The 9,493-nt window shown below is 42.8% G+C and overlaps 1 long non-coding RNA gene across 1 annotated transcript in view; it reads left to right on the top strand.

The window, feature by feature from the left end:
• The first annotated feature begins 750 nt into the window (after positions 1 to 750).
• The window catches only part of LOC115336048, a 35,574-nt gene continuing 26,831 nt past the window's right edge, over positions 751 to 9,493 (top strand). Inside the window, exon 1 of the long non-coding RNA XR_003921600.1 lies at positions 751 to 831. This is a non-coding gene — a long non-coding RNA (uncharacterized LOC115336048). The remainder of the gene's footprint in view (positions 832 to 9,493) is intronic.

Below are 9,493 nucleotides of genomic sequence, written 5' to 3'. Positions count from 1 at the left end.
GAGAACCCACTCCACTCGTGTTAATGGCTTTCCCAGTAGAAAAATTTAAGGTAGCTCTTTCTTATTGTCCTCAACACTGAAGATGTTCTCGCTGCTATGTAACTTCAATAATTTCTATCTACAGAGATTTGATGTATGAAATAACTCTGCTTCAAGCTCAATCTCCAATGCAAGACCACCATATTGTTCACAGGGGAATTGGTTTTGCAGAACTTAGCGTTATATCACCCAGACTATGTATAGGGAAGGATTTTTGACCATATATGTACAGATGATGTTTTATGGTAACCTCATTCTTCTGCCACTACATAAGAGTCTTTCACACAGTATGTAATTTGGATACTACTAGGCATTACAGGCTATCTAAACAGTTTGTTCCATAGACGGACTACAAAATCTGCTATTGAGGAGGGGAGGGGATAGGAGAGCAGCTGGGTGAGTGTCTGGCAACTGGCCAAGGTCAGCCCAGCACACATGGGTAACTCTGTCTGCATGGCCGTGATTGAGAAGTAAAGTCAAAATGCTGAAATTTTTCTTTCGTTTTCCTAAGTTTAAAGAGGAATCATATTTAGTGCTTTTAGTTATTGTTGTTTACCTGAATTTTCAAAATTCAAGTTCTCTATTTTCCCCCTTTCTATTGCAAGGAAATGAGTGAATTCTTGTCATTGTTCCTTTCTATTTGAGATACTTTGTCGCATTTTCTCTCCTGGGCTGAAATGTCAGTTAGAAAGTGGCAGAGCTCTCCAGCCATGGTCTGGTTTTGCTGTTTGAAGTATATAGTTCCGCTGAGAAAGCCCTGAAGATTCCCAAAGCAATGATGTAAAAATGAAGGTGAGCAGTGGACAGGCTAAACTAAAATTGGACATTGTATTGTATGCCCACAGCAGAAAAAGGAAGTTAAAATAACAAAAACAAAAGACATTGTGGCCACTCTCAACTTGCATTTTTCTTAGCTCTGGTTTTAAAAGTCTGGCTAATACCTTTCTTCATTAGGACAATATTGAGTCAGGCATAGCACGTCACGCACAAGTGTCAGCCTTTCCTTTGAGAAGTACATCATCCACATGGGCAGTTACAGCAAAGGGTGGGGAAAAAATTAGTGGAAACTGAGGCAAGGAGCTGAAGTGGTCTTGCTCTCGCTCTCTCTCTTTCACACATGCACACATATATATGCCCACAAAAACAGCCCCCATGTACGCAGATGGTCTTTCATCCTTCCTAGTGTCTTTTCGGTAGACTGCTCTGTCAGCCTTTTTTTTTTTAAATTAATTAAACATTTCACCTATCCAGTGAGAGTTTCTGAGGCTAACCGTGGCTTGTTGTGCAATTGACACCGTGCTTCACGGCTTCCTCGCGGGTGCTGATATTTCGGCAGAGGTGTTGCAGGGCTGCCGGGGCGCTTGGATAAAGAGCTCAGCTGTGGGGCCGTGTTCAGATTACACACAGTGAGCCAAAGCAAGAATTTATACAGTAGTCTCTGATGCACTTCCACCTTTCCTGGCAGTCAGGTTAAGCCATCTCAGAAATCCCAGCCTTGGCAGGCAAATCAGTTTTCTGGTTCCCCCAGCCTGGAAATGTGTTCCCTCTCTGCCAAGACTTGAGAGAAATGCATCCATAATCCACTGCTCCTGTTTATAGGAGCAAAGCTTGCTTTACTTTGCTGGAATTTAAATAAAGGTATGTGCATATCCCTGATGAATTTTTTCCACCTGTATTTTTATCCATAATAGACTGTCTCTATGCTAGCAGTGACTGATCAATTGTTTAGGGGTTGTTTGTTTTCAAGGCAACGCGTGGGTGAGTCTCGATTCTTTCCTGTGGCAGAGCATGCTGTTATCAATATGTTACATTCTTTTCACTGGAAACACAGCTTTCAGAAGGCATGTAAAATAAATGGGGTCTGTTTTAATTCAAGCAACGGTTCAGAAACGTGTCTGGTAAACCAACTTCCAAAGCCTCTTCCCCTTTGGAACCAGCCAGTGCAAGACCTGCACTTGCAAGGTTTGAGTTTGTTTATCTTTTTCTAATTAACAGGAGTTAGTCTTTCAAAGTATCTGCAGCAAGTGAAAGCCAAGAGGCTGGAACGAGTGTTCTCTGTGGTCTCAAAAGAAATGCATTTGCTTTTCAAGGGGAATAGTGAGATTAGAAAGAGGCCTGACTTGGCCTGTCAGGTCTCCAAAGCAAAATCCATGCTGCAGTGTCTGTGCACTGATGAGGCCAAGAAAGAAACGCTCACAGAAATGTGTGAGAACAGTGTGCTCCCTCTCCTTTGAGTTTAGCAGATGCGATGCCGATGAGAGGTACCTGAACGACAGAGCAGATAGAGGCAAGGGCTCAGCCCAACAGAGGTGTTACCATCAGAGCTGCCGGTACCACCCCAGAGCAGCAGCGAGGACACGTGCAGGGCTGGAAAAGCAGCTCAGACTCCAGCATCCCGTCAGTCCTGGGCAGAGTGTGTCAAAAAGTTGTGTCCTGCCATGGACCGGAGACGCGACCTCTGGCCACACTCTCCCTATCTCCTTTTCCCCTTCCACATTTAGTTTATTTGCTTTATCTAGACATAGGACGAAGATTAGCCCTCACTCGGTTTCTACCTTTCTTATTGCAGAGGGGTTTCTGTCTCATTTAGTGACTTTAGCAGTGCTGAAGTTCAATGAGGAGGAGCGGGGACTCGGCTGGAAATGCCAGTGTGCCTGCCAAACTGTCACCCGAGGTGTTTTCAGATGAGGATGTCTGCAGAAATTACACTGAAGCTTGGCATCACCAGGCAAAGCTACTCTCTTACATCTATTGCTGACTAATACAGACAGCATAGTCTGTCGCCCCATTAAGAAGCAGCAGCTGTACTGAAAAAAGAGTGGAATTCTTTAGGAGCGACTTTTATTACCAGAAGAGAAACATCTCTCACATAAAGAATCAGTCCGTTGCTGCAAACTTAACTAATTTTCCTGATATTTCCCCATCCATTTCACTCTGAAATGGTGCTTCTCCTGCCAGCGGGTGCCGATGGCAGGGACTGATGCCATTGCCACGGAGGTACCTGCCCCATGCCGTAGGCGAGCATCACAGCGCAGCCCCTCCGGTGGGTCTGTCTGTATGGTTGGTGCCCGCAGGGCTGCCGTACACGTGGGATAGCTGGCGTGCAGGCACCCGATCCTGTCTGCCACTGCGGCTCGGCACCCGAAAGGACCCCTCCACGCACCCAGCAGCAGTGGCAGGCGGGACCGGGTGCCCCTCAAGTCCATCAGTCCGAGTCTCGAGGCCGATCGCTCCAGCTGCGCAAGTAGCTGAAGTTATTCATGAGCGTTGCTGAGCTCCCGCTGTTGTTGGACTGCTGATACTCGGTTCACCTTGGAAAGGGGATTTTGAATAAATGCCATTGTTCACCTCTGTGTTTAATGTCTTGCAGAAGTTTTTAGTGGGGAGTTTTTTGTTGGTTTATGTGTAAGGAGAGGGGGTTCCCCCCCCCCCCGCCCATCCACAAGCTCAGCTTGGGATCTCAATGTCAAGCTGTGCTCTTTCTAGCTCACACTTCATTACCGATAATAATAAGAGTTTTCTGAACGAGAGAAATCTTGAAGCTTTAGCATTGTTACCGTGCAAATGTAAGGATCATCGTCTCAGTTGTTCTTGCAGACTTAAATCATCCTTGCCTGTGTGGCAGCCTACCTCAGTGGCACTAACACAGCTGAGAAAAAAACAAGCATGAGCCTTTCCTACAGTTATAATTTCAAGGGCATCGTCTCATCCAGTTCCAGCTTTATGTGTCTCTAACAGTGAGATTTTTCACACCAAAAATGACCTCTTCACAGATCATCCTACAGAATTCTAGCTTCTTCCTATGCAAGTTTTTCCTGGTAGTCAATCTGTATTTTACTGTTCTGTTTTGTGGGGTTTTTCTTTCTACTTTATCCTTTTGTTCTTAGTTTCTGAATTCACAGATTTCCTCCGAGCAACCGTCTGGGGCAAAAATACATCTGTTGTCCCTCTTAGCTCTTACAGCTGAGAAACCTTCTAATAACAGAATTGCTATGCTTCTGCTCCAGAGGTTTTTGGAGGATCGCTGCAGGGATGGCTGCTCCCGTTTGCTGAGGCTATCATAGGAAATGCCTGGTCCTCTACATACTCTCTCTTACTATGCATTGTAGTTGAAGCTGCTTTTATTGTCAGATTTTAAAAAGCAGGGAAAGTTTGCTCGTTGCAGGGGGGAGCGTTGCCTGCTTGTTTGTTTGGGGGATGTTTAAAGTTTGTTTGAACACAGTGATTGGTAAGAACAGGATTACTGTAGATCAAATAAAACCTTGAGGGGTTTGGAGATTCTTTTTTCTTATTCTTAAGAATATATTAGCCTTCAGTTCACAAATAAATCACAAATTCCAGAAAATCTGAATCTCTTGCTTGAGCCTCTAACAGGGTATAAATAAACGTGTACTCTCTTGTAGCATGTTTGGGGAGTTAGAGAGATGTTTTCGTTTTGCTAACCCTGATGTCTGTGTTTGATTCTGTATATACCTTAACATATCCTGAAATGTGTTTCATTATTTGGGGGAATGTCAGCGTTTTTGAAAAATTAAATATCTCACTCATATCACCTATTTTAATTTCAGTAATATTCCACCCAAGGGATGTTAAGCTATGTCACGGCTTTGTGCCCAGTAACAGCACTTCAGGTATTTGTTTGCTGCAAGGCAGTACAGTAATTTTCTTGCAGTATCTGACTGGCTTGTAGAGTCCAGTATTGCTGATTTTCTGTGTAGGCAGAATAGAATAAAGGTATCCCCCCCTATTAATGCAGATATTTATATTTATATTTAGACCTGAGTTTCCTAGTCTTGCTTTGCTTATGCATTGCCATCAGCACTGCTGGAAGCAGCAGTATGAATGCATTAACTAAAGGGAATACTCAGCTCTCCAGATATCGTTCGTGTTCTCAGTGACTAGTGATTTTGGTGACAAGACTAAAGAAGCCTGACTATTACAAAGTACTGGGAACCAAGTCTTTGGAAATCTTTTAAGTACTTTTTAGCTGGACTCTAAAAAATGTCTTACCACTTCTTCCAAATGCTGGGAATTTTACAGTCTGGTTTTCTATAGAAATGCTTACTTAATTTCTACAGATGACTTAGTCTGTGAGTGTGGTTTTCTTTCACTAGAAATTTCTGAGCCTACTGACAGACTTCAACTCAGTCTGTCACAGGTTAGAAGTCCTAAAAGAAAAGGATAATTGAATTCCTGCATGTTTTCATGAAAACAGTCAGTTAGATACAAGAGACTAGTGTTTGAGCATTCCCAGTAACAGTCCTAATAACTTCTGAACTCTGCTTCAGCATGGACTTAATGATCCCCTCATATCTTCCCCAACCTAATGAATTTTATGACAGCTAAAAACCTTAGTATAATTTAGTTGTGGGTTTTTTTTTTAAAAAGTCATCCAAGAGACACTGACAAATAACAAGCAGGACATCTCCATTTCTTTTGCTGATCAAACAGATCATCTTTCTTTTGGAGTGCCCAGGGAATTCGGATCCACACTGAGCTGATGAAAAGCAGTCTTTAGCACAGCTCTCAGATGTTCATCATACTCTTTCAAACAGACCTCTGATTCCACCTCTTAAGTCACTTTGGTTAAATTTGTCTTTCGGAATTAATCTTAAACCTAAATGGTAATTTTTCTAGTTGCTGAGATAGCCTATCTATTTTTTTTCCTTAAAAAAAAGTGCATCCCCAAAGCTTAGATGGAAAGAGATAAATGCTTAAATAAGTCAAAGATGCCATTTTGGGACTAAACTATTCTCAGCATTTAAGAGGAGAAAATAACTTATTTAATAGATCTATCATCTGTGTTTGTTAGTAAAAGAAATTCACACTAAGGCATTTACAGGATTGTGGCTTTAAACTGTACACTCCTTGTGGCTTTTCGGTTTTGTCTTTAATCCTCAGCAACGATGCTCGTGGCACTTGAAATGCCCCTGGAAAAGCAAGAGTTAGGAGAGCCTGCTCGGTACTTCCAGGTGCTCAGTTTGCCGGTGGTACGTTAGCAAATGTGAACCCCATCCAAAATGACTGACACTCATAGCCCACACTGCACATGTATTGACTTTTTTGCAAGACAGATGAGGGTATATGTACAACATTTGTCACTGCTGAGATAAAAATATGTTAATCTTTAAGCAAGGGGTTTCTTTAACCAAAGTTGTCTGTAATACTTAATCAAATGTCACACAAGATAGCTGGAAATACTCCTGTTGTTGTCATTGCTAATGAATCTTTCTGCACTGTCTCTCTTGTTGTTTACGACTGCTCAAAATCAACTATTGTCTTCATATAGTCTGAGACTCTTGATGTTAAGCATATGAAGCAAATCGCCAGATCTTGAAACTGAAATCATATTTAGCAGGAATGCTATTTGCAACCCAGCTAGCAAAGCTGGGAAATACTTGCCTTGCTGCCCAGCCTGAGTGAAGCTCTAACAGCCACCAGATACCGGCTGTGCTGAGAAAGAAATTAGATTCTTTAGAATTCAGACTGGAAATCATCTGAGGACAAGAACGTGTGAATTTGCTTCACTTTATGCATGTTACCTGCAGTCAGCCGGTCTCTGAGGAGCTATAACTCATAGCTAAGTGTTTGCAATATTGTAATACAAATACCAGGCGCAGCTGTACCAGCGCGATGGCCTTTCCCGCACAGCATGGCCTGTTGCAGCAGGGCAGATGTGGACGCTGTGCTGTTATGCACGGAGCTGGGAGGCCTTGGGCTCGTGCAGAGGTTTTCACGCTTAGCTGGGGCTGCCCCGTGAGGCACAGTCCCAAAGGAAGGCAAGGAGCATCCTCACAAGTGAGACAGCCCAGCAGCCCGAACACCCTGTGCGGAGCAGGCTGCGAGAAGGCGTGGAGGACGAGGGGCGTGGGGAGCACCAGCGTGCCTTACTTTCTTCGCCACGCACGACTGTGAAAGGTTCAGCTGTTGCCAGGGGTTTTACTTAATGGATAGTTACTGGTTCCTTTTTGCGGAGTTTCTAGCTGAAGGCTTGGGATGTTTGAGCTTCACGGGATTTTGTGATTGCTCAACCCTGCCAAGCCCTTTTCCCTATGAACTAGACCTAGAAGAAGTGATACTTCTGTGGGGCAGCAAATGCCAAACATGAAAGCTGCTAGGAAAATCCTCCCTACCAAAAAAAACTTATGAAGTTTGGGTTTGGGGTGTTTTCTTATTTTTCTGTTGTTTGGTTTTGGTTTTTTTTTTCTTTTTTTTCCGTGCAAGGAATAATCTAGAGAATGTGGGATTGCTCCCAAACCTGAAATCAATTTTGCGTATCTCTGCTCCTCAGCTTTTTTTTTTTTTTTTTTCCCCCTCTTCTGGGCATCTTTAGAAGGACAATGAACATAGAGAATTGGAAGGAATGGGTAATTTGTTATAGGTGACTGAAATATGTGAGGAACATTAGATGTACTTAGTAGACAAAGGTCAGAATTAACATTTAGGTATCTGAACACATACATTTAGAGGAAATGGTGTGTTAAACCTGAACCTCTATTAGCAATGATCACAAAATTCAAATAAAACATTTTCGTATTAGGAAACAGGATTTTCTCACCAATTTTTTGCATGTTGGAAGTTCTGGTATCCCCATCTATTTGAGATAATCTTCAGAGAGAACCCTATTTCTGAAAACGCCAGTCCCAGATAAGCATCCAAACTCAAGTGCTTTACTGAACTGCTTTTCAAACACTAGGTCTGAAGCCTTTTATTTTTACCCTGTGTGCAGACCCTGAATCCCTGAAACATTTATGATTCGCTTAGAATTAATTAGTCTTCTCTCCCTCCACGCTGTTATTTTCTCAATAGCTTTATTCCCACCCCACACCCACCACCCCCCAAATAAACATAAACTGTACTGTATAAAAGGTAGTCACTCTGGCTGGCACAAAACACTCAGAGAGCTTCATTTTGGTGTGAGGCTGTCGCTGACCAGGGCAGTCTTTCAGTGTGCTGACCCTAATCCTACAATCCCCTCAAAAATACATCTAAACCTGCCTGTCTGATTTCCATCAAAGATTGGGATTCTCAGGTCTGGTTTCTTGGGTTTATTTATTTTGTTCCAGTTCAGCTTTTCAGCTCATCACAAACACATTTACAAATACCTTGAATTATGCATTTCCCATGGGATGAAGAATCTTTAGTCTAAACCCTTTGTATTTTCTTTTCTTATAACTTATTCTGGTACTATTTCTCACCAAATGGAAGGTAGCTGTAAAAGCTAATTTAACACACTACCGTGATACAGTCAATGGTTTCTGGAGAAAGGAAGGTAGGAGTTGCAATGCTGGGGGGTTTGGTGGTTGAGGGGTTGCAACACAATGAGACTTCTATTTTCCTCTGCAATAAACCGTAAAGCCCACAATGTATAACCTGCCAGGAATGAATTACCTAATAATTATGTAGAAGTGATCCATGATTTGTAGGCGCCACCATCTGGGCATAACGTCTGTTTGCAACTGGAATAAATGGAATCGCGCAAGAGATTACAAACTTTTTCAAGCCTAGCCAAACCTGAAAATTGTTCCTACTAATAAAATAGCGTTTTTCTCTAAATAAATATCTGTGTGCGTACCCCCCCAACACACACACTCAGTCTATGAGCGTTTAGAGATGATAAATGCTAGGTAGTAAAGATGGATTAATCTTTTTAAAGATTTAATTATGTCCTAGGCGCTAAATCAAGATGGAATTTCTAATCTATCAGCATGTCCTACCCTATTCCAAGCATGCTGGTCGGCACCATAGCCAGCTAATCTGTGAGATATAACCCCCCCCCCCCGGCTCCAGGCAGTGTAGGGGCAAATGCCCACGCATGGCCATGAGACCTTCCTAGACTGTTGATTCATCTTCTAGCCTTGTGGGTACTGTGCTCACTGGCTTTATCACCATTATCTGTTGGAGAATGAAACAGGGTTAAGTGGAAACCCAGACCATCACTACATGCTCAGGAGTTTCAGTCATTTATCTGATGATGAGGAAGGGAAGACCACCCTTTCGTGGTCAAAAAGTGACCCTTTGTGCAGCCAGTGCAAAAAAAAGCCTTTGCTCCCAGTGCCGCTGCTCTTTCCTGGGACAGGAGCAGAGGTTGAAATTGTGTGACTTCAGGCACAGCAGCCAGGCCAGGTTTCAGCAATTTCCTTCCAAGATAAAATCCTTCTGAGATAAAAGTCTCTTCCACAATGAACTGAAAAGATCAGGTTTGGTTTGCCTTTCTTTTTTTAAACTTTTCAGTGCTTTTGTGGGAATTCCCTCTGGCAGAAGAGCTCCAGGGCACTGGTGTTTCACAGTAGTTTCCACAGTTGTGACAAGAACAAGGCAACGGACAGTACGACCCCAAAGGTAAAATCCTGGCAGTTTTGAAGTTGATGGGACCTCCTAATACCTCTGCTCTAGATATATTGCCCCTGCAGAGTAATCCAAATGAATAAAATAGCTAATGAAATATAAGAAA

This window comes from Aquila chrysaetos, chromosome 25 (genome assembly GCF_900496995.4).
Source record: "Aquila chrysaetos chrysaetos chromosome 25, bAquChr1.4, whole genome shotgun sequence".
Classification (NCBI taxonomy): domain Eukaryota; kingdom Metazoa; phylum Chordata; class Aves; order Accipitriformes; family Accipitridae; genus Aquila; species Aquila chrysaetos.
Note: the sequence above shows the minus strand (reverse complement) of the source record. Positions and strands in the feature narration are given on the sequence as shown.